Here is a 22,917-nt window from a genome sequence, read left to right as displayed (position 1 = left end):
CTCTTGGGTTTTTTCGATTTGAAGATGTGTTTATTTTGCTTTCATTCTGGAGTGATATTTTCACTTAATACAGAGTTCTGGGTTGAATGGTTTTTGTTCAGTACTTTGAAGACTGTACCACTGACTACTGGCCTCCCATTGTTTCTGATGAGCAGTCAGTGATTACTTGAATCATCGTTTTCCCAGGTGTCACTTTGTCTTCTTTCAAGGTAATAAGGTTTGGATCCGTGTCCCTCCCCAAATCTCATGTTCAATTTTAATCCCCAGTGTTGAAGGTGGGGCCTGGCAGGAGGTGACCGGATCATGGGAGCAGAGTTTCCATGGATGGTTTAGCACCATCCTCTCTTGGTACTATATGGTGAGTGAGTTCTTATGAGAGTTGGTTGTTTACAAGTGTGTGGCAGTTCTCCCCTCTCTCTCTTCGTCCTGCTCTGACCATGTGAAGCACCAGTTCCCCCTTCGCCTTCTGCCATGACTGTAAGTTTCTTGAGGCCTCCCCAGAGGCCAAGCAGATGCCAGAATCATGCTTCCTGTACAGCCTGCAGACCCATGGGCCAATTAAACCTCTTTTTTAAAAAACAAATTACCCAGTCTCAGGTGTTTTTTCGTAGCAATGCAAGAACAGCCTAATACACAAGCGTTTCTTTCTCTCTCTTATTTTTAGAGACAAGGTCTTGCTCTGTTGCCCAGGCTGGAGTGCAGTGGTGGGATCATAGCTCACTGCAGGCTCCAACTCCTGGGCTCAAGTGATCCTCTCACCTCAGCCTCCCAAGCAGCTGGTGTGTGCCACCATGCTTAGCCAATTTAAAAAATTTTTTGGTAGAGACAGGGTCTTGCTGTGTTGCCCAGGCTGGTCTTGAACTCCTGGACTCAGGCAGTCCTCCCACCTTGGCCTCCCAAAGTGTTGGGATTATGGGTGTGAGCCACCATCCCAAACAAGGGTCTCTTTACCTCTGGTTTTCAGCATTTGATTTTGTTATTCCTTGGCATGGAAAATGTTTATTGTGGTTGAGGTTCTTGGATTTCCTCGAATCTGGAAATTCATACTTTTACCAATTTTCAGCCATCTTTCTTCAAATTGTATTTGGCCCATTCTGGAATCTTAATTACATGTATGTTTGACCTTTTGATAGAGTCCCATATGTCTCTGAGGTTCTCTCTTTTTTAAATCCATTTTCTCTCTTTTCTTTACATTAATTAATTTCTATTAATCTATTTCTGCTGATCACTGACCTGTTCCTTTGTCATCTATATTCTGCTTTAAGCCCATCCAATGGATTTTTTGTTTGTTTCAGATATTACACTTTTCTTTTCTTTGGTTTCAAGTCTTACACTTCTCTGCTGTTTTATATATTATATATTTTCTTTTGTTTTACATATTATGTTTTCTAAAAAAATAATTTCAGCTTGGTTCCTACAATGATTAATTTTATGTATCAACTTCCCTGGACCACAGTGTCCAAATGTTTGGTCATACATTATTCCAGATGTTTCTGTAAGGATATGTTTGGATGAGATTTACATTTAAATCAGTGGATTTTGAATAAAGCACATTTTTCTCTGTACCAGTGGAAGACCTGAATAGAACAAAAGGCTGACCTCACCTGGCAGGAGGAAAATTTCCAGCAGAGCTCAAGTCTTCTTTCCCCTCAGGTCATATAGCCTGTAAATCTTTACATTTGCTTAATTTCTGCCTTTCTCTACAAGCTCATTTTGCTTCTAGATGGGTCCCTCTGGGTTCTTTCTTTTTGTGACCCTCTTGTCAGCCCTTCTGTACTTGTAGACCTGAGGCAGTCAACACCCATCCTTGCCTGGAGCATGCCTAGTGTGGGGAAGTGTGGCTGTGGAGGAGGACCCCGGCCCTCCCAGACATCACCTGCAGTACTGGGAGGAGAGTGAGGCCAGAGATACGGCTACAGTACCAACACCCGCACTCCACCCTATCGCAAACACCTGCAGGACCAGCGCCTGCAAGCACGGATGAGCCAGCACTTACCCACAGCCATATAACTTTCAGAATCCCCCAAAGTGCTTTCTGATATGGGTGGTGGCTTCCCTTTAATCATTAGTGACAGGAGGGAAACCATCAGAAATATTGTATTAATAAAGATATCTTTCTGAGCCTAGTACTAAAAATATCCATCACAAAGAAAATTAGAACAAAAAATTGCAATGCGCTATAAAACATTGCTCTTTTTGGGTCTGTGAGCTCATTTTTCTTTTGAATGGATTCTGTTTCATTTTTTCTCATCATATTGGAGTCATTGCTAACTGAAGAGCCGCTAAAAACTTACATATTCCCACTGCACCCTTTCCCTCATTTTCTCTGGCTATATTTTTCTTTCTGATTCTTCTCCATGGGCTTTTTTAGCTGCCTCTCTTCAGCGGCCTCAACAGCATCAGTTTTCCTCCACCTGGTCTTTTATCGTATCTCTCTTATTTCTGAAATGTTCACTGCTCAAGTGTCTCACACTTCTTAGAGTCCCCGAAAGCATTCATAGCCAATAGTTCTTCCCTGCCTCGCTCCCTCTCACCTTTGCTGGATGGAGCTTGGAACAGCTTTCTTGTTTGGAGCTGAAGATAGAATTGAGAGCTCCTGATGCCTAATTTGTTTGCTTTCTACTCGACCAATCCATTTACCTGGACAATTTTACATTTCAGTTCTCAAAAGCTAAGGATGGCCAGAACTTTTTAAATTTTTAAAATCAATTTTTTATTTTGAGGCTGGGTCTTGCTCTGTTGTCAGGCTGGAATGCAGTGGTGTGATCTCAGCTCACTGCAGCCTTGACCTCCTGGGCTCAAGCAATCCTCCCACCTTAGCCTCCTGAGTAGCTGGGACTACAGGTGGGCACCACTGTGCCCAGCTAATTTTTGTATTTTTTGTAGAGGTGGAATTTCACTATGTTGCCCAAGCTGGTCTTGAACTCCTGAGCTCAATCCATCTCCCTGCTTTGGCCTCCCGAAGTGGAGGAATTACAGGTGTGAGCCACCATGCCCAGCCTAGAACTTTTAAAGTAGAAGACTTCTTTGTCAGAGATAGCCTTTTCTTTTTCTCTAAGAGACATTTGGCAGGAAATACCATTTTTTTAATTTATAATTTTTGTGGGTACATAATTGGTGTACATATTTATGGGGTACATGAGACACTAATTTTTTAAGGAAATGTGAGCAACAGTTTAGTAGGGAAGACAATCCCGCCTCTTTTCATGGGTTTCACGTGCCTGCTTTCTCCTTCACTTCTGCCACTTAGAGGGGAAGGTTCCATCCCTCTTTGATTACAAGAAAATGCCAATTAACAAAAAGGGTCGATCCTTTCTAAATCCCCAAAAATAGTGAAAAAGTGTGCAACTTTATTCTACTCCAAACACCTTTTCACAGTTTCATGGGTTAATGGATCTTATTGAATTACTGAGCCAAAGCTTTAAATAAAAACATCAAAGCATCCTTTCCCTTATTCTTCCGTAGCCTCAAGACAGGCCAGCTTCGCAGCCCACTTCCTCATCAGAACCCTAACACCACCTGACTTGCTCCCAGGGCACACTCATCAAAACTCGCCCAGCTGCAGTGGCCTCTCAGTGCTCTTCTGCCTGACACACCAAGCAGGCTTCCCTGTGCGGTGATGTCTTACCCTCAACTGGATGCTATTAGTTTTTCTACAATTCACTCACTACAGTTCTTTCATCGTATTTTGACGCTCTGCTGAAAGAATCCAAAGTTGGGCAGATGGTTTGGTTTACAAGCCTGAGTTTACAAAATCAAAAGTGTAAGTGTTTTCTAAATCCTCAGCAATCTCTCATAATATCTGAAAAGCACGTTATTTTACTTCTGATACATTTCGGTGGTTTCACGGGTTAATGGATTCTCTTACTGAAACACAGGTTGAGTCTCCCTTATCTGAAAGGCTTGGGGGTGGGGAAGAAGTGTTTTGGTTTTTAGATTTTTTTGTATTTTGGATATTTGCATATACATAATGAGATATCCTGGGGATGGGACCCAAGTCTAAACACAGAATTTGTTTCTGTTTCATATATACCTTATAGACATAGCCCGAAGGTAATTTAATACAATAGTTTTAGTAATTTTATACATGAAACAAAGTTTTGACTGTGGTGGTTTTTTTTGTTTTCTGTCTTTTTTTTTGTTTTTTTTTTGAGACAGAGTCTCACTCTGTCATCCAGGCTGGAGTGCAGTGGCGTGATCTTGGCTCACTACAACCTCCGCCTCCCGGGTTCAAGCAATTCTCCTGCCTCAGCCTTCCAAGTAGCTGGGGTTACAGGCATGTGCCACCATGCCCGGCTAATTTTTGTATTTTTAGTAGAGATGGGGTTTCACCCTGTTGGCCAGGCTGGTCTTGAATTCCTAACCTCAGGTGATCTGCCCACCTCGGCCTCCCAAAGTGCTGGGATTACAGGCATGAGCCACCGTGCCTTGTCAGTTTTGACTGTGTTTTAACTGCAACCTGTCAGTCTCACTTGAGGTTAGTTGTGGAATTTTCTACTTGTGGCATCGTGTCGGTGCTCAAATAGCATTGAAACTTGCAAAAATAGCAGAAGCTCCTCTTAACAGGTGTCAACGTGGGAGTTTAGCAGCTGTCCAGTGAAGTGGAGCTGTGTAGACGATCAACCTGGAAAATTCAACTCTCAATTCTGTTTCTCCTTAGTTGTACCCCAGGCTGGCTGATGGCGAGTAAAGCAGGTTGGGGATTGAAGTGACCTGGATTACTGTGATTGTGAGATGTAACTTTTGAAGTGTGAGTGTACTTAATGCTGTCTAGTATCTGTGTTTCTTCCTGGAAGGTTGAGAATCTAATTTTGGTCATTGCGTAATGTTCTTATTTATTCACACTATAAATTTTAGGATGCTTTGCCTTCACACCTAATTATCTTTAAAAGGTAGTTATTTCTAACATTTCTCTTTTCTTTATTCTGTTTTGGGGCTCCTGATAAGTAGGTATTACTCTCTGAATGCTTATGAGTGCCTTGGAAGCCGTACCTGTAATAAGACAGTGGTTTTATAGGCCTTACTTTATTTCTTTAAAACATAATTTCTTGGCTGGGCGCAGTGGCTCATGCCTGTAATCCCAGCACTTTGGGAGGCTGAGGCCAGTGGATCACCTGAGGTCAGGAGTTTCAGACCAGCCTGGACAACATAGTGAAACCCGGTCTCTACTAAAAATACAAAAATTAGCTGGGCGTGGTGGTGCACACCTGTAATCCCAGCTACTTGGGAGGCTGAGGCAGGAGAATTGCTTGAACCCAGGAGAAGGAGGTTGCAGTGAGCCAAGATCACGTCATTACACTCCAGCCTGGGCGACAAGAGCAAAACTCCACCTCAAAAAAACAAACAAAAACACCAAAAACAAAACCAGAATTTCTTACGTTAGAGCTTCTTTAGGCAGAGTGTCAGCCTTGGCAAAACTGATGCCACCACAGTGCTAACAGTTCCTTTTTTTTTTTTTTTTTTTTGAGACGGAGTCTTGCTGCCCAGGCTGGAGTGCAGTGGCGCGATCTCGGCTCACTGCGAGCTCCGCCTCCCGGGTTCACGCCATTCTCCTGCCTCAGCCTCCCAAGTAGCTGGGACTACAGGCGCCCGCCACCACGCCCTGCTAATTTTTTTGTGTTTTTAGTAGAGATGGGGTTTCACCGTGTTAGCCAGGATGGTCTCGATCTCCTGACCTTGTGATCCGCCTGCCTCGGCCTCCCAAGCTAACAGCTACCTTTGAGGTTGTCCTTTGTTCTGGTTATTTAATCTCTGTGCAAACCCTCACCCCAAAACCTAGTGGCTTAAAACAGCAGTATATGTTTATCTCTCAGGCTCAGTGGCCTGCCTGGGTGCAGATGATTCTCCTTGGGGTCTCTTGCGCAGTTGCCGTCAGATATTGGCTGGGGCTGGGGTCACCTGACGGCTTGCCCGGGCTCATTAAGGAGGGGTCGTGAATGGGTAGCTGCGACAGAGTCCACAGTGCAGGGAGTTGTTAAATAAGACCCCAGGGTCACTGAATTGCTTCCCCACCCAGGTCAGTGGGTATTTTAGATCAGACAAGCACTTCTGAATTGTCTAAAAGTATCCTCCAGACCTAACAGAAACCAATTCACTGAATAAATTGCCCAAACCAACTCACAGAACCAGCAGATGTTTCGGGTTTCCCCTGTGGGGCCGCTGCTCACTGCCCTGCTTCTGGGAGATGCGGCCTTTGAGAGAGGGGAGACTGTGGCCTCCAGGTTCGCCTAGCTAGCTCACCCAGCCACCCTCCCCCGGGCCTTACCCTCCAAGCTGGGTATAAAGGCGGGACTGACCTGGGGTAAGGCAGGAATCACCAGGCCTGGGCTTCCCCTCCCTTCCCCTCCCCTTCCCTTCCCTTCCCTTCCCTTCCCTTCCCTTCCCTTCCCCTCCCCTCCCCTTCCCTCCCCTCCCTCCCTTCCCTTCCCCTCCCCTCCCCTCCCATCCTCTCCCTTCCCTTCCCTTCCCCTCCCTTCCCCTCCCTTCCCCTCCCTTCCCCTCCCTTCCCCTCCCTTCCCCTCCCCTCCTTCTCCTCATCGTACACACTTTCCCTGCAAATGCCTGCCACTCTGGTTCAGCCTTTGGCATTCAGTGTGGAAGACTCGCTGCTGGAAGGCTGCCTGCAACCTCTAGCTGTGTTGAGGGCTGTGGCATCCTGAATTTCTCCCGTCACACTGCAGTGATGACACTGTCATTAATACTGTCTATTCATGTCTCAGCGTTACCAACATGACCTTAAACACCAAGCCAGGGCCTGTGTCTGTCTTGTTCACAGTTGTATCCACAGTGTTTAAAACAATTTCTAGCATACATTTCGGACCCAATAAAAAAGGGTTGGGTGAATGATGTCATCCTCTAAACCCTGTAAGTATGCATCATTTCTCTTGCTTTCAGGTGGGGACTTGAGGTTCTGGAAGGCGCACTTGCTCAAGGCTGTGCAGCTAGGAAGTTCCAGCCATATACCAGGTCCTCTGACTTCTTGCTTCATGCTGGGGCATTACTTCCTCATGCTTGGGGAGACGATTCCAACTGCTGGCCTCAAAAATCAATCAGCAAGCCTTTTTTTTTTTTTTTTTTTTTTTTTTTTTTGAGACAGGGTCTCACTCTGTTGCCCCAGCTGGAATGCAATGGCCCAATCACAGCTCCCTGCAGCCTCAACCTCTTGGGCTCAAGTGACCCTCCCACCTTAGCCTCCCAAGTAGGTTGAACTACAGGCACACGTCTCCACGCCTGGCTAATTTTTGTATCTTTTGTAGAGACAGGATCTTGCCACCTTGCCCAGGCTGGTCTCGAACTCCTGGGCTCGAGCAACCCACCCACTCGGCCTCCCAAAGTGCTGGGATTACAGGCGTGAGTCACTGTGCCTGGTCTTAGTGAGCTTTTAAAGAGGACTTTGCTCTCATCTGGGGGTACTATAGGGCAGATTTCAGCTCCAAACTGCACTGGTGCTATCGGCCTCCTACATCTTGGTATCTGTTCTGACCTTTAGTGACAGAGAGCAAAGACTACGGATATTTACTCTGGGTTCGATCTGAGAGAAGGTGACAGCAGAGATTGGTTTTAAACCATTTTAGGAGCTGGCTGGCTATTGTCAGCTTGCTGGTCGTGTAACTGTATTGCTACTGTACATCTGCCTGGAGGGTTTAACATTGGGAGTGTTTTTAAAGTCTAAAAATAAAAGTCCATAAACAAATCAAGCTACAATTATTCACACACGATTGAATCTTTTCTGAATTCCAATAATGTGTAGCCAATGCTGACAACAAGCACTGGTGTCGTGGTTTGACTTGTCGCCGCTCTGCACCCCGAGTGCGTGTGCCCGGCTGTCAGCACCGCCCTTGTAAACCACCTGCCCAGGATGGGTGTATCTTTGCATTGATTTGCTCTAGGCTCGGGATGCTGTGTGGTTCTTGTGCAGACAAAGACCCAAATCTTCCCTGTCAGAGCAAGAATGCAAACACCCCAAACCATCCGTGAAAAACTCACAAAATCACAAGGAAAATACAATAATACAGGAACTGTGTTGAAATGAATCACAAACCTAAGACACTGTTCTTGCAACATGGCTCAGGATTTATCAGGTCTACGGAGAACAGCCTCTATATTTTCTCACTGGGCCCTATCGCTAAGGGCTTCTTGCATGGAAAGGACAAAGCTCTACTATAATTAAATCAAAGGGTGATATTATTCTCCCATGGAAGTGCAAGAATTCAGGAAGGGCTGCGGTAAGCCCTTCTGCGCTTTGGGAGGATGATTCCCACTGGAGGCAGCCCTGGGGGTCACCATCAAACTTCCTGTGCAGTATTGTTTCTTCATGGGGTCTCAGGAGGTCTGGCTCTCTCTCAGCTTGTCACTGAGCTAGAGAGGGGCTGGAAAGGGGTGGCCAGAGATAAAAATAAACAGAAAGAGGAGAAAGAGGAAGCAGGAAGAAGAGGAAGAGAAAGAGGATGGATGGTATTGTGAGAAAGATGAAATCCCTCATAGTCCCCAGGCTTTGATTCCTCTGCTAATCCACTGTCCCCAGGGGACTGCCCAACCTGAGCACGCACACAGTTCCTTTCCTTGGTGTCTCTTAGTACAAAGGAGACAAGCTGGCATTTTCAAAAGGGCATTGACAAAGAAAAGCAAAGAGGAAATAGTTACAGAAAAATGTTGGTAGCATACAAAAGTCAGATTTCCCAGAGACAGATGTCAGATCCTACCACGGGGAAATTCTCGCTCCAGGGCATAGTGCAGCCTCACAGGCGGAGGGGCCGGCCTCGTGCAACAGGTGACAGGTGGGTGACACGGCCATCTCAGGTCAGTCCTCCATCTGTCTCTTCCTTGATTCCAAGGAAAGCCTCACCCCCTAATGCTCTTCCCCTCAGTTCTGGTTTCCCACGTAAGGGGTCACCCTGAGGACTGATGCAATGAACTTGTTCACCTTTTCATGGGACCTACCAACGCCCCCTCCTGGGAATGGCTTTCCAGGTCTGCAGGTCCCCTAGTATAACAGTAACTGAAATACAACAATTTATGATCTTCATAGAACTATAAACACACGTTATATCCTCAGATACTAGGCCTCACACAGATTAGGAACTCAAAAAATATTAGTTGTATGAATGAATGGCACTTTCTTTCTCAGACTGATTTACAGGGCCACATGATGGATATGCCTGTAGCCATGGATCCATCCACCTGGTGTGGGATTTGCCAACTTTCCCAGGTTCTCCCAGACTGGATCACTATTTAAACCCTTTACCGCCGGGTGCGGTGACTCACGTGTGTAATCCCGGCACTTTGAGAGGCCGAGGCAGGTGGATCACCTGAGGTCAGGAGTTCGAGGCCAGCCTGACCAACATGGAGAAACCATGTCTCTACTAAAAGTACAAAATTAGCCAGGCATGGTGTCACATGACTGTAATCCCAGCTACTCAGGAGGCTGAGGCAGGAGAATCGCTTGAACCTGGGAGGCAGAGGTTGCGATGAGCCGAGATTACGATGCCATTGCACTCTAGCCTGGGCAACAAGAGCGAAACTCCGTCTCAAAACAACAACAACAACACTTTACCCTTTTCATTCCATTTTTCCACTCACCCAAAGCCTTCCACATGAATGCACTTTGTGCAGAAAGTAAAGAACAGCTATGCATTCGTGAGAAGAGGTCCAGGGCGCAGCAGAGGCCTCTGCAAACTCTCAGTTGCAGGGATGGGTAGTACTCAGGGGGAGTAGCATGGGAAGCAGTCCCTGCGCGGGTGGGAGGAAACATGAGGGCTGGATGCCATGGAGCATAGTGAAGTCAGGGAGGTTTAAACAAAGGAGGCTACAAGGGACCAATTTCAGCTTCTGAACAATTTGCTGGAGGTATGACATTTAAGCATATCTTTGGGAAATTAAGCAATTAGCATTTTGAAATCATACACAAGTCTTCACTTGATTTGAAAATCATACACAAGTGAAGACTTATGTATGATTTCAGAAGGTGAATTGCATTTTGAAATGCAATTAGGGTTGCTAAGTGTCTTCTTACAAATGCTCAGGACAATAGAAAAGTAGCCTTACCTAGTTGAATAATGAGTTGCTATTACACCGCAATGAGAATGTTGGCTTTTGGAATTGCCAGAAAGATGAAACAACGTGAGTTCGCAGGTTGCCTAAAGACCTGGGGCACAGGTGCTTCCATAGTGGCTGAGGGGAGTACACATTAACACAAAGTTTCTGGAGGAACAACCAGCTAAGAAAAGGAAAAAGCATTATTTATTTATTTTTTTGTAGAGTTGGGGTCTCACCACCTTGCCCAGGCTGGTCTCAAACTCCTGAGCTCAAGTGATCCTCCTGCCTCAGCCTCCCAAAGCACTAGGATTACAGGCATGAGCCACTGTGCCCCACCTGCAAGAGCCTTTTTAAAAGTGCACTGGCCATGCGCAGTGGCTCATGCCTGTAATCCCAGTGCTTTGGGAGGCTGAGGCAGGAGGATTGCTTGAGGCCAGGAGTTTGAGGCAGGCCCAGGCAACATAGCCAGACTCCATTTTGACAAAAAGTTTAAAAAATAAAAATTAGCTGACATGGTGGCACATGCTTGTAGACCCAGCTACTCTGGAGGCTGAGATGGGAGGATTGCTTGAGCCCAGGAGCTGAGGTTATGGTGCACTATGATGGAAACTCTGTCTCTAAAGAAAAAAAAAGTACATTTCCTTTTAACCAAAATGCTCTGTATTTCACCATGAAAACACTCATCACACTTTAGCACCTTGTGTAATACCACTGGACTCAAAACCTCGAGGAGGGACCATGTCCATCTTTGGGATCGTTGTTCTGTCTCCAGTGTTCATTCCAGCTGTGCGTTAGAAGACAACACATGTGTTAAAGGGTTATTGAATGCATCCCTCTTCTAGGATGAATACATCCCAGGAAACAATTGGCTAAGTGTGCAGAAATGTCAGTCAAAGTTCATTTGACTTCACCACTCTTCTAAAATGTCTAAAAATGAGAGATTGGTTACATGAATTATGAGAATTTATAGAATAGAATACTATGCAACCATTTAAAATAAAGCTCCATATTTAATGACTTGGAAAGATATTCACAATATAGAGCTATATAACACACTAAAGCCACCTATGCAACTGCACACAACCTACCACTGCATTTTTAGAAAGTAAAAAAGCTGTGTAGTAGAAAATGAGGTATTTTTATTTCCTTTTCTAGGTTTCTGTATTATCTGATTTTTTTTAAAAAAAACAATAAACATATTTCTTTAAAAAATCATCTTATAGTATAAAACCCAATAAAATCACTTCTATTTTGAAACAAATATTGTAATTGTTTGTGCCATCTGGCCATTCTTCAGATATGAGGCAATTATGTGTTACACTAGTGAAAGGTAGAAAAATGGCTTCAATTAGAGAAACGGGAAACTAGCACCTCATTAATTGAAGAAGTTAAAAAGAAGGAACTGTGCCTACTGGAGCTCTCTTCTTTGTTTCAAACAGAAAAACTGAAAAGGCGTTTACTTAGTCCATGTGCTGCTATAACAAAATACCTAAGACTGGATAACTATAGTAAAAACAGACATGCATTTCTCACAGTTCTGGAGACTGGGAAGTCCAAGACAAATCTGCTGGGAGTCCAGTCTCTGCTTCATGCTGCCTCCTCCAGAGGGGAGGAAGGCTGTGTCCTCACAGAAGGCAGAAGGGCAAGAGAGTTGAACTTCCTCCATCAAGCCCTTTTATAAGAGCACCTAATCTCATTCACGATGGCAGAGCCCTCATGCCTCAATCACCTCCCAAATACCACACCTCTCAGTACTGTCTTATCGGGGATTGCATTTCAGCATAAGTTTTGGAGGGGATGGAACATTCAAACTATAGCAACTTTTTTTTTTTTTTTGACAGAGTCTTGCTCTGTCTCCCAGGCTGGCATGCAATGGTGCAATCTCAGCTCACTGCAACCCCCGCCTCCCGGGTTCAAGCAATTCTCCTGCCTCAGCTTCCTGAGTAACTGAGATTACAGGTGCCCACCACCATGTCCGGCTAATTTTTGTATTTTTAGTAGAGATGGAGTTTCACCATGTTGGCCAGGCTGGCCTCAAACTCCTGACCTCAGGTGATCCGCCTACTTCGGCCTCCCAAAGTGCTGGGATTACAGGCGTGAGTCACTGCTCCAGGCCTATAGCAACAGTTTAAAAAATAGCCAAGGAAAGAAAAGTGCATCAGGAGCTGCGTGCGTCTGTTTGGGCGGTCACCATGAAATACCACAGACAGGTGCCTTCAGTGACAGAAATGTATCTTCTCACAGTTCTAGAGGCCGAGAATCCCAGATCAAGGCCCTGTCAGGGCTGGTTTCTGGTGAGGCCTCTTTCCTTGGCTGACAGACATCTGCCTTCTCACTGTCCCCTCCCACGGCTGCTCCTCTGTTCTTGCAGCGAGACAGGTCTCTGGTCTCTCTTCCTTTTCTTACACAGTCACCAGCTTTACTAGATTAGAACCCCATTCTTATCACCTCATTTAACCTTAATGATAAGACTTCTTAATAGGCCCACTCTCCAAGTCATGTTGGGGGTTAGGGCTTCAACATATGAATTCTGGAGGAACACAATTTAGTCTATAACGGGAGCCAGAGGTGTTGATTTGGTACCCAGTGGAGACTCAGAACAGCGAATCTGGAGATGATGACTCATAAGCACTTCTTTTCTTCTTTTTCTGATATTGACACAAAACTATGCATGATTGGGATCTGGGGTCAGCTGCCTGGATGCTCCTAATGTCTTCCAGCCCCTGGAATGTCCTTTTCCTGCCATCTTCGTGTGACTTGCTGGAGGCTCTCCAGCATGCTCTAGATACAGAAGGTTCAAGGTCTCACCAAGCCTTCTGGAGACTCACCCAGATTTGGGGGTGGGGGATTACAGCCTTATGTTCCCACGATTATCTCTTGTTACAAATTCCTGCTTTTCCTGAATCTTGGTGGCCTGTATTCCTTGGTGGCCTCAATTCCTCTCTCTTCATTTCCCAAGGCACCACCAGCACAAGCATGTGATGAAAGTTTAGGGCTCAAGAGGAGTCCTACGTGCTGCTCGGATTAGGCAATGACTTGCAGTTAAATATCAGCTCTTCCTGCCCAGGGCCTTCTCATTCTGGCAGTGCTATGGCTGCTATGTTTTCTGAGGCCTACACTCCATTTCTAGACCCTTCTGTTCCTCTTCTCATCTTCTAGGCCCACAGAGTCTTTTCCCTCTAGAACTGCCAGAACACCCAAGTTCTCATTACTTTACTGAACTGAGCAATTTAGTTCTCTCATTTCCCACTCTCCTCTGCCTAATCCCAAGCCACCCAGACTGGACAGGGCCTTCATCTTTCCGGACCAAAAGGCCCATAAATGTTTTCTTAAGCCTAAGTGCCACCTACTTTTTTTTTTTTTTTTTTTTTGGAGACAGGGTCTGGCTCTGTCACCCAGGTGGGAGTACCGTGAGGCAATCTTGGCTTACTGCAGCCCCCACCTTCTGGACTCAGGTTATCCTCCCACCTCAGTCTCCCATGTAGCTGGGACTACAGGCTCACACCATCACACCCAACTATTTTTTTTTTCTTTTTGTAGAGACCACATTTCGCCATGTTGCCCAGGCTGGTCTGGAACTCCTGAGCTCAAGCGATCTGCCTGCCTCAGCCTCCCAAAGTGCTGGGATTACAGGTGTGAGTCAACATGACTGGCCATCCGCTACTTTGAACAATGCCTTTTCCCCTAGAATGTGAAAATTCTGTAAGAATTTCACTTTTGAAATAGTAATCTCTCCTCATTAAAGGTGCACATATATCAGACTTTGGAGGTATCTAATTTGCTGATACTTGCAACCCTTCTGTATTTCTGTGCACACATGCCTATGTCTATACATACAAAATTAGTTATTTAAATAAATAAAAATGGGTACGTTCTTTAAGAATCTGTTCCCATTTCTGTTGTACAAGCTTTAGAGGTATGGAAGCAAAACAAGAACATATGGAAAAGGTATTTTGGGGTTTGGCACAGACATTTTGTAAGAAATTTCAAAGCATCGATGTCTCAAAGTGTATTTGCAAAGTGGGGACTAGAACATGGAAACCAAGAGTTTCCATTTTGATCGCTTTGCAGCTGTGCCAGGTCTTCAGAAACTCAACCCGAGAGCTCCAGCCCTGCCGTTCCTTGCAGATGGTCCGCTGGTCCAGGCTTCCTGCTCGCCTGGGCTTTTTCTCATTAAACTCTTGTGGAGAGGGCACCCCTGGGGCCAGAAGAAAGATGATGTCCTCTACAATGGCCCCAGGATGCTTATTATGATTCCTCCTCAGCTCAGAGCAAGCCATGAATAATTTAGGGCAGCATTTCAACCCCTCGTCTCCACTGGCTGTTCAACAAATCCTCTTTCTCCCTCTTTCTGCCTTTGATTGCCCTGGGAATGTTTAATAAAGCATCTGGCATTGAGTTTGTGCCTCAGTGTTCAAGAAGCGCGACTGACATGACCTTAGCACATGCGTGTGCATTGACTGGAGGCAGCATGAATACCGTCTTGAATTCATGCCCTGGAAGCATGATGGACTTAGTGTGGGTACCCACGCTCTGGAGGGACATTTGTAGCAACAGCGAGAAGGCCAGATAATGGCTCCATTTAACAGCCATTCAGGACCATAAATACATTTCCTCGAATAAATCTGCTGATTACCCGTGCACTGACTTGACAGCTCAGCCAAGTGGTTTGCCCTAAATGTTGCAAAAGACTCTGCCACAAATCCATCCATGTGGAGGACCCGGATAAAGAAATACAATTGATGGGTCCTTTTTAGAAATGATTGCACAACATGAGAAAAAAGATGGGGATAAAAAATCTCGCATTTAGTATCTAGCCAGTTGCCTCTACAAAATCATAACTACCGCTTCAGGGAAAATTGGCCACAATTCACATCCCAGACATGTGTTACGACAAATATTTTTGAGAAGACCAAAAAACGAAAACAAAAAAATCCCCTGTGTTTTCTTTCAGATACATGATAAGGATGAGAGTGGACAATCGAATGCGGGTTTGTTACTCCTTTAGGGGATCAGGTTGTTTAAGATCCTTCAGGGTCTTCCCTTGGCTTTTGGGATAAAGTTTAAATTTCTTCCCATGGCAGCAGAGACACTTCCCGGTTCGACTGCATCCTCTTTGCCACAGGGAGCCTTTGTGATCTGTTCTAACCTTAGAGAACCACTGGCAAACGACTCTTGTTACCTGGAGTTTTCTCCCCTTTCCCATCCCCATCTCTCCTCACCTGGTGAAGCTTGATTTATCATTAGGAATTCAATCGATCGGTCATTCCGTCTGCAAAATCTCCGTTGAGTCCCTTCTCCTATCCCAGCCTGATTGGATGTCCGTTCACTTTGCTCCTCCAGACCCCGACGGCTGGCATGGGTTGTCTTGTGTGGTTTTCTTGGCCATCCTCCAGCTGGGAGAAGGGGCCACGTCCCTGCGCTGGATCATAGCAGGCGTTTGATGGCCATCTCTCCAACAAGAGACAGCATGCAGTGGACTCCTATGGTGTGCCAAGCCCTTCACCTGCCTTATCTCCTAGTCCTCCCACCAGGCTTAGAGGGTGGGGATTAGTAATAGCCACACTTTTCAGGTGAGGGAGCTAGGCATAGGAAGCTTCAGCAACCTCCCCAAGGTCAGGCATGTGGCCGGTGAGTGCTGGGGCCAGGCCTGCACCCGAGCACCTGGACTCCTGGGCTGAGTGAATAAAGGCAAGAGTCCAGGCATGCCAGGGAGACATCTTTCCTGTTATTTCCTGAGAGTGGAGGGTGGAGAGGAGCCCGCAGGGTTCTTGGTCACACACACCGGAGCACAGGTGAGCCTGATGCCTGTGTTTGGTGCCGGCAGGGCAGGCTAGGGCGGGGCGGGAGAGTCAGGGGGAGACGCTGCTCCTCCCCTTCCATGTCTTCTCGCTTCATGGACATCTTGTCAGCTCCTTGCTGTCAGGGGTAGTAGTCACAGATTAGAAGAGTAGACGTAGACTATTCATTGTCTTCAACTGTAAACAATGCACCCTACTTGTCCTTATTACTGCTACTCAAACATCAGCATCTTAGAAAAAAATGCCTCCTCCCTCCAGATCTTCTTCAGACTGAAACCCTATCGCAGGGGCCTCCCGCTTGCACGGGGTCTCAGCCACAAATCATCAGAGGCAGCAGCTCCACAGCTGCCCCCTTCCGGGGTCTGACGACCCATCCCTTAGATCCAGATGGGGAGGGAGGGAGAGGTGATCAAGAGGAATGGTGGGAACCAACCCCGGAGGGGACTGAGCTGGCGGTCAGGCTCCAGCAGAACTTGCCTTTGGTTGTCCAGAGAGAGTATGGCTGCTGGACGCCCAGGCAGGCTGCAAACCATGCCCATTAGACTTGTCTAGTGCTGCAGCCCGGAACGGGGCTTGGGGCTGAGTGGGCCCTATGTTTGCCTGTGGAAGATAAGCAGGACGGGAGAAGGGAAGGCAGGGAGAAAGGAGGGAGGGAGGAAGGAAAGAAGGGAGAGAGAAGGGGAGGAAAGAAGGGAGGGAGGCAGAAAGGAAGAAGAGAAGGAAGAAAGAAAGAAAGGAGGGAGGGAAGAAAGAAAGAAAGGAGGGAGGGAAGAAAGAAAGGAGGGAGGGAAGAAAGGAAGGAGGGAGGGAAGGAAGGAGGGAGGGAAGGAAGGAAGAAGGGAAGGAAGAAAGAAGGAAAGGGAAGATGTTGGAGGAAACCCAGACTCGGAGGACAGGCAGACTGAAGTTTTGAAGAGGCGTAGCTTAGGCATGAGGGAAGAGCCGCTGGCCTTGGCTAACTCAAGGCGGGCTCACATCTGAGGGCACGCGTCATGTTTAGAATGGTGAGTTTCATTTTCAACTTTTTTTTCAACATCTTCTCTTTCCCATAGTTTGATTTTGTAAGGCCTTAGATACATGTTAATTTTCCTGTCTGCAGGGCTTGGATTCGATGGACGGACTAGTTGCCCCACTGGGATCCTGAACAGCCCTCTCAGTGGCCCAGGGGCTCAGAGGCAGACCCCTTGACCTTAATCCCAACTTGTGTCTACCAACTCAGCATCTCGTGGTTCAGAACTGCCTGGTTGCCGCTTGAAACATGAAGCTATTTTACAACAGTTATGTTTTAATTTTAGGCATAATTGCTTTTTGAATAGAAGAGAATGATTCTGACATTACAGCATAGGTTCCAGAGTTAGTTCACTGTAATTCAGTTCCCACAATTTTACCACAAAGGCCTCCTAATGAGATTAAATCTAAGCATTACACAGTTGCCCATTTATTATTTTTCCTTGGCATGCCCAGATAGTTGGTGATGACTAACCTGAACTCTGATTATTTTACCACAATAAGGTCAGCTCATTGAGGGCTCATGGCTGAGACCCAGAAAATATCATAACTCACTCAAGATAAGATCTATGTCATGGAGTAAATCACAAACTCTATAGTTAGAACAACCCTCCCATGTACACTGATGTTCACTTTCAACCGTGTTTTTAATTAGCTCTTGCACACAATGCGTCCTCTATTTGAAGGGTTTGCTGCTTTAATCTCAGACAATAACGGCCATTCACTTACTCTCGCCCGCAGCTGCCTTCTCGATACGAAAATTCCTTCACTGGAATCACCCTCTCATTGACCTAAATCATTCATTACAAAGTATTTCAGACAAGCTCTCGATAACCCTGGAGTAGAGGTGGCACCTGTCTTTCTTTCATTTACGATGCCTTTCCACTCCAGAAAGCTCCAGTCACCACTCAGAAAGATTTCTTTTCTCCTATGTTTACAATGAGCAGCTTTGCCTTTAGTAACAAAACCTGAGACCACCAGATCTTTGGGTCTACTTATTTATCCAACAAGGTTGATGAGAGCTGGCGCGAGGAAGCAGGTATTCTACATTCCCAGCGGGAGTGAAAGGGGATAGAACATTTCTGGAGAGCAATTTTATAGTATGTAGCAAAAGCTTCAGAATAAAATCATCAATAAAATATTAATATTAAGTAATTAGCCATTACTATTAACTAATAATATTAAATAAATTATTAATTAATAGTTCTAAATTATTTATCCAAATAATTGTATTTCAGGAAATTTCTTTTTTATGCTTAAAAATGCACATGTACAGTATGCTTAAAAACACACCCAGGAACATTCAGAATGTCTCCCTCTGTGGTAAGTTTGCAGGTGACTGTTTTATTTCTACTTTCTACATGTAAAAAAGGATGGTGCCGTACTACTTTTGTAATATAAAGAAGCAAACAACAGCCATCAAAAAAGAGGGAGGGGAAAGAAAAAGGAAAGAGAGAGTGAGAAGGAGAAAGGAAAAAAAAGGCTGAATGATTGATACCTGGCGTAAAAAAATAAATATATAAGTATAAAGGTCCTCGAATGTGGTCTATTTGTATATGCCGTAATTTGACCCGTGCCTCTCCCCTGATAACATGGAGGGAAACGGCACTTATGTTTCATGCTTTCAGAGCCCGTAAGCAATCTGACTGGGTTCTGTGGGATCTTTGGCCCTTGATTTCTGTCCCATCACAACAAAGAAAACAGACCACGTGCTGGCTTTGACAGAACTGATTTAATTATATTTGCTTACATGAGCCAGTCAGGGCTTGTGAATCACCACGCCTTCAGGGGTTGAAATATACCTGGCCTTTGATCACGGCAGAGTAAAAACTTCTCCTCACACTCATGTCTGCATCCTAGGAAGAAGGTTCTGATGCTGGGGTTGATGGGAGTCTCTAAGGGTTCCTGGCACTGCCCTAACCTGCTCACTCCTGGTCTCAAAGAAATTCTACTCCTTAAATAATTTCTTCTAAGCAAGACCAGATCTTCTACTCCCTTTGGTGTCCCTTCAAAATTTGTCAGCACATCTGTAGGCGCACAATCTTTGGGTAGGTGTGCTAGACTAGTGAAATGTTTCTGCTTCTCATTTCTTCCACCTTGGGGATCGGTGAGGTAATATTCTAACTATAACTTGCAAGAAGACCGGAGGAAGATTTTCATACTCCTGCGTGGCTTTGGAAACTGGGGAAGCTGGGGTACCTCATGCACTAAAGAAATAGAAACGAACACGAGGGCCCTCAAAGCTGGAGTGTGAGTCATAGGAAAGAGGGTGGGGTTCGACCTGCGGCGGGAACTTGCAATCTCCTGTGATCTGTTTTATCGACATGGCAGCCTGCAGCGGTCCACGCCCACCAGCAGGGATCCTCCTCTCCCAAGATGTGCTTTACATGTGTGGCTGTGCAAAGGTTATTGAAAACCATGTTTTTGTTTTGTTTTGTTTTTGAGACAGTCTCGCTCTGTCACCCAGGCTGGAGTGCAATGGCACGATCTCAGCTCACTGCAACCTCTGCCTCCCAGATTCAGGCAATTCTCCTGCCTCAGCCTCCCAAGTGTCTGGGATTACAGGCGCCCACCACCACACCCGGCTAATTTTTGTATTTTTAGTAGATGCAGAGTTTTACCATGTTGGCCAGGATGGTCTCGAACTCCTGACCTCAGGTGATCCACCTGCCTCGGCCTCCCAAAGCACTGGGATTATAGGCTTGAGCCACCGCTCCCAGCCCATCTCTTTTTTTTTGTTTGACGAGGTCTCACTCTGTCACCCAGGCTGGAGTGCAGTGGCACAATCATGGCTTACTGCAGCCTTGACCTCCTGGGCTCAAGTGACCCTCCTGCCTCAGCCTCCTGAGTAGCTGGGACTACAGGTATGTGCCACCACACCCAGCAAACTTTTAAAAAGTTTTTGTAGAGATAGGGTTTTGCCATGTTTCCCAGGCTGGTCTCGAACTCCTGGGCTCAAGCAATCTGCTCACCTCGACCTCCCAAAATGCTGAGATTACAGGTGTGAGCCACTGCATCGGGCCAAAAACCGTCTCTTAATGGATAACCTTATTTCAATACCCGTTAGAAAAGGAAGGCATTTAGAAGTTATTTCAGTCTTTAAATGCTGATTTTTCCACCGCCATGTATAAATAGAAAGAGAAAAAGCTTGAAATCGTTGTCTGCCTGAGCAGAAATGTCATGTACCTCACTGCCTGCAAGTCCTTGTGCTGTAGGTTGAATGGTGACCCCCTACAAAATATGTCCACTTGGAACTTGTGAATGTGATCTTATCTGGAAAAAGGGTCTTTGCAAATGTAATTCAGTTACAGATCTTGAGATCATCCTGGATTATCTGGCAAGTCCCAAGTCCAGTGACAAGTGTCCTTATACAAATAGGGGAAGACACAGGCAGAAGACAGAACACTCAAGAAGGCCACGTGAATGAAGTCAGAGGCAGAGACTGGGGTGACACAACTGCCACTAGAAGCTGGATGAGGCAAGGCAAGGGGTGCCCCAGAGCCCGCAGAGGGAACATAGCCCCACCACTAATTTGATGTGGGGCTTCTGGCCCCTAGAACTGTAAGAGAGTAAATTCCCATTGTTGTAAGCCACAGAAGATCTCTCTTTTTTTTGAGATGGAGTGTTTGCTCTGTCACCAGGCTGGAGTGCAATGACACGGTCTTGGCTCACTGAAACCTCTGCCTCCTGGGTTCAAACAATTCTTCTTCCTCAGCCTCCTGAGTAGCTGGGATTACAGGCACACACAACCACACCTGGATAATTTTTGTATTTTTAGTAGAGACGAGGTTTCACCACGTTGGCCAGGCTGGTCTTGAACTCTTGACCTCAGGTGATCCACCCGCCTCAGCCTCCCATAGTGCTGGGATTACAGGCATGAGCCACCGGGCCTGGCCCACAGCAGACTTCTTACAGCAGATCTAGGACATGAGTACGCCTGGTCTTTACTCATTATCCATCCTTGTCAGCCCTCTGGTCACCTGGTAGCGTTGGAAACAGGAAATTGATACCTGCCTACCATTCTAGAGAGCCCTTTTTCGTTAAAAAAAAAAGGTAGCTGTTTTGGGAATGCACGTCCTCAAATGCATTTCAGTTCCTCAAATTTGCCTGTTCAACGATTTTTTTCTTTTAAATTTCTGAATCTCAGTTTCTTTCTCTCATTTCCTCTCTGCACACTTCCCACATTTCTGTGGCACCCTGACGTTTGACCCCTGGAGAACTCCCTAAACAGCAGAGGTGACGGGAGGGCACACGCAGTGTACTTCCATCTGCCCAGCTACCCAGGAGCCCTGCTTTTACTCACAATCCTATGACTGGCCTCCTTGTCCATATTTTATCCTTCTCCTAAAACCCAAGTGAGCAGATTACTTGAGGTCAAGGGTTCAAGACCAGCCTAACCAACATGATGAAACCTCATCTCTACTAAAAATACAAAAATCAGCCAGGTGTGGTGGCGTATGCCTGTAATCCCAGCTACTCAGGAGGCTGAGGCAGGAGAATTGCTTGAATCCGGGAAGCAGAGGTTGCAGTGAGCTCTTTCAAGCGCAAGTTACAGAGACTTAGCATGAATTACTGTAATAAAAAAAAACAGGCAATGGCTGGGTGTAGGAGCTGATGCCTGTAATCCCAGCACTTTGGAAGGCTGACGGGAGAATCACTTGAGCTCAGGAGTTTGAGACCCACTCGGGCAACATAGCCCGACCTCGTCTCTACAAAAAGAAAAACAAAGGACATGAATTGACACATAACTGGGCATGGCCAGACTGGTGCTACCTGTAGAATGGACTAGATCCATGACCGAAACACACTGTCAAGTCTCCCCTCCCTCTTGTCTCTCATACTCTGCTTGCCTCCTTGTCTGCGTTACCTCTCCCCCACCAGGCTGAGGTCGAATGGCCATCTCTGCTTTTCCTGTGTTCTTTGTCGAAATGACAAGCATGCAAAACCCTGCTGAACCGTGTGAGATAAACAGGAAATCCATCCCAGTGGTGATACTGGAAGTGTTACCTCCAAATCCATAGGAATCAGCACGGAGAAGAGCAAAGCTTCTTAGGAGAGGGACCCCAGCTCCCTTTGTCTTCTCTCTGAGTCTGCACATGGCTGTCTTCTCATAAGGACACACTCACGTGCTCCAGTGTGCCCTCATCGTAGCTGATTCTATCTGCAATGACCCTATTTCCAAATAAGGTCACCGTCCTAGGAAGTGGCATGACGGACTTTAACAGAGCCTTCTGAGGGGACACGGTTCACTCCGGAACAGAGACTGAGATGCAGCTGCCAAAGAAATGCTCTGGGCTGGAATGTAAGTGAAGAAAGTGGCTGGAGTGCTGCCGCTGGGTTAACTAAGGAGAGGGCTGAAATGACCCATTTCAGGGGACCCATGGGACACAAGCCTGATGGGCACAAGTTCCTGAGGGAAATGGAGAAGAGAAATTGGGAATTGCAAATACGGAAAAGTCGTTTTAGGAGTTGCTGTAAAGAGAGGGAGAAAAATAGGGTAGTGGCTGGAGCAAGATATGGCACCAAGAGAGGGTTTGTTGTTTCGGGATCCTCGGCCCACGCTGATGGGTGAGGGCCAGAACAGAGCGGAGAGTGGAGGGTGCCAGAGAGAACGGGGAGGACTGCTGGAGGGGAGAGGATCTGTGCTCAAGGAAGGGGTGGTTTAGAAATGGCAACCACAGGCAGGGCGTGGTGGCTCACGCCTGTAATCCCAGCACTTTGGGAGGCCGAGGCGGGCAGATCACGAGGTCAGGAGTTTGAGACCAGCCTGACCAACATGGTGAAACCCCATCTTTACTAAAAATACAAAAATTAGCCAGGCTTGGTGGCATGTGCCTGTAATCCCAGCTAACCCAGGAGGCGGAGCTTGCAGTGAGCCGAGATCACAACATGCACTCCAGCCTGGGCGACAGAGCAAGACTCCATTTCAAAAAAAAAAAAAGAAAGAAAAGAAAGGGCAGCCACAGTCCCACAGTCCCATCACCCTAACAGGAGGGCCAGCAGAGCCTGGAGATGGTCTATTGACTGTAGGCGGGGTCAGGAGGCACACGTGTTGGGAGGGGTAGTACTTGTG

The 22,917-nt window shown here is 46.3% G+C and overlaps 1 pseudogene; it reads right to left on the bottom strand.

Annotated features, from left to right (window-relative positions):
• The window catches only part of LOC129034637 (N-chimaerin-like), a 31,361-nt pseudogene extending 9,307 nt beyond the window's left edge, over nucleotides 1–22,054 (bottom strand).
• Between the last annotated feature and the right edge of the window lie 863 nt (nucleotides 22,055–22,917).

This window comes from Pongo pygmaeus, chromosome 3 (assembly GCF_028885625.2).
Source record: "Pongo pygmaeus isolate AG05252 chromosome 3, NHGRI_mPonPyg2-v2.0_pri, whole genome shotgun sequence".
Classification (NCBI taxonomy): Eukaryota; Metazoa; Chordata; class Mammalia; order Primates; family Hominidae; genus Pongo; species Pongo pygmaeus.
This window is presented reverse-complemented; position numbering and strand designations above follow the sequence as displayed.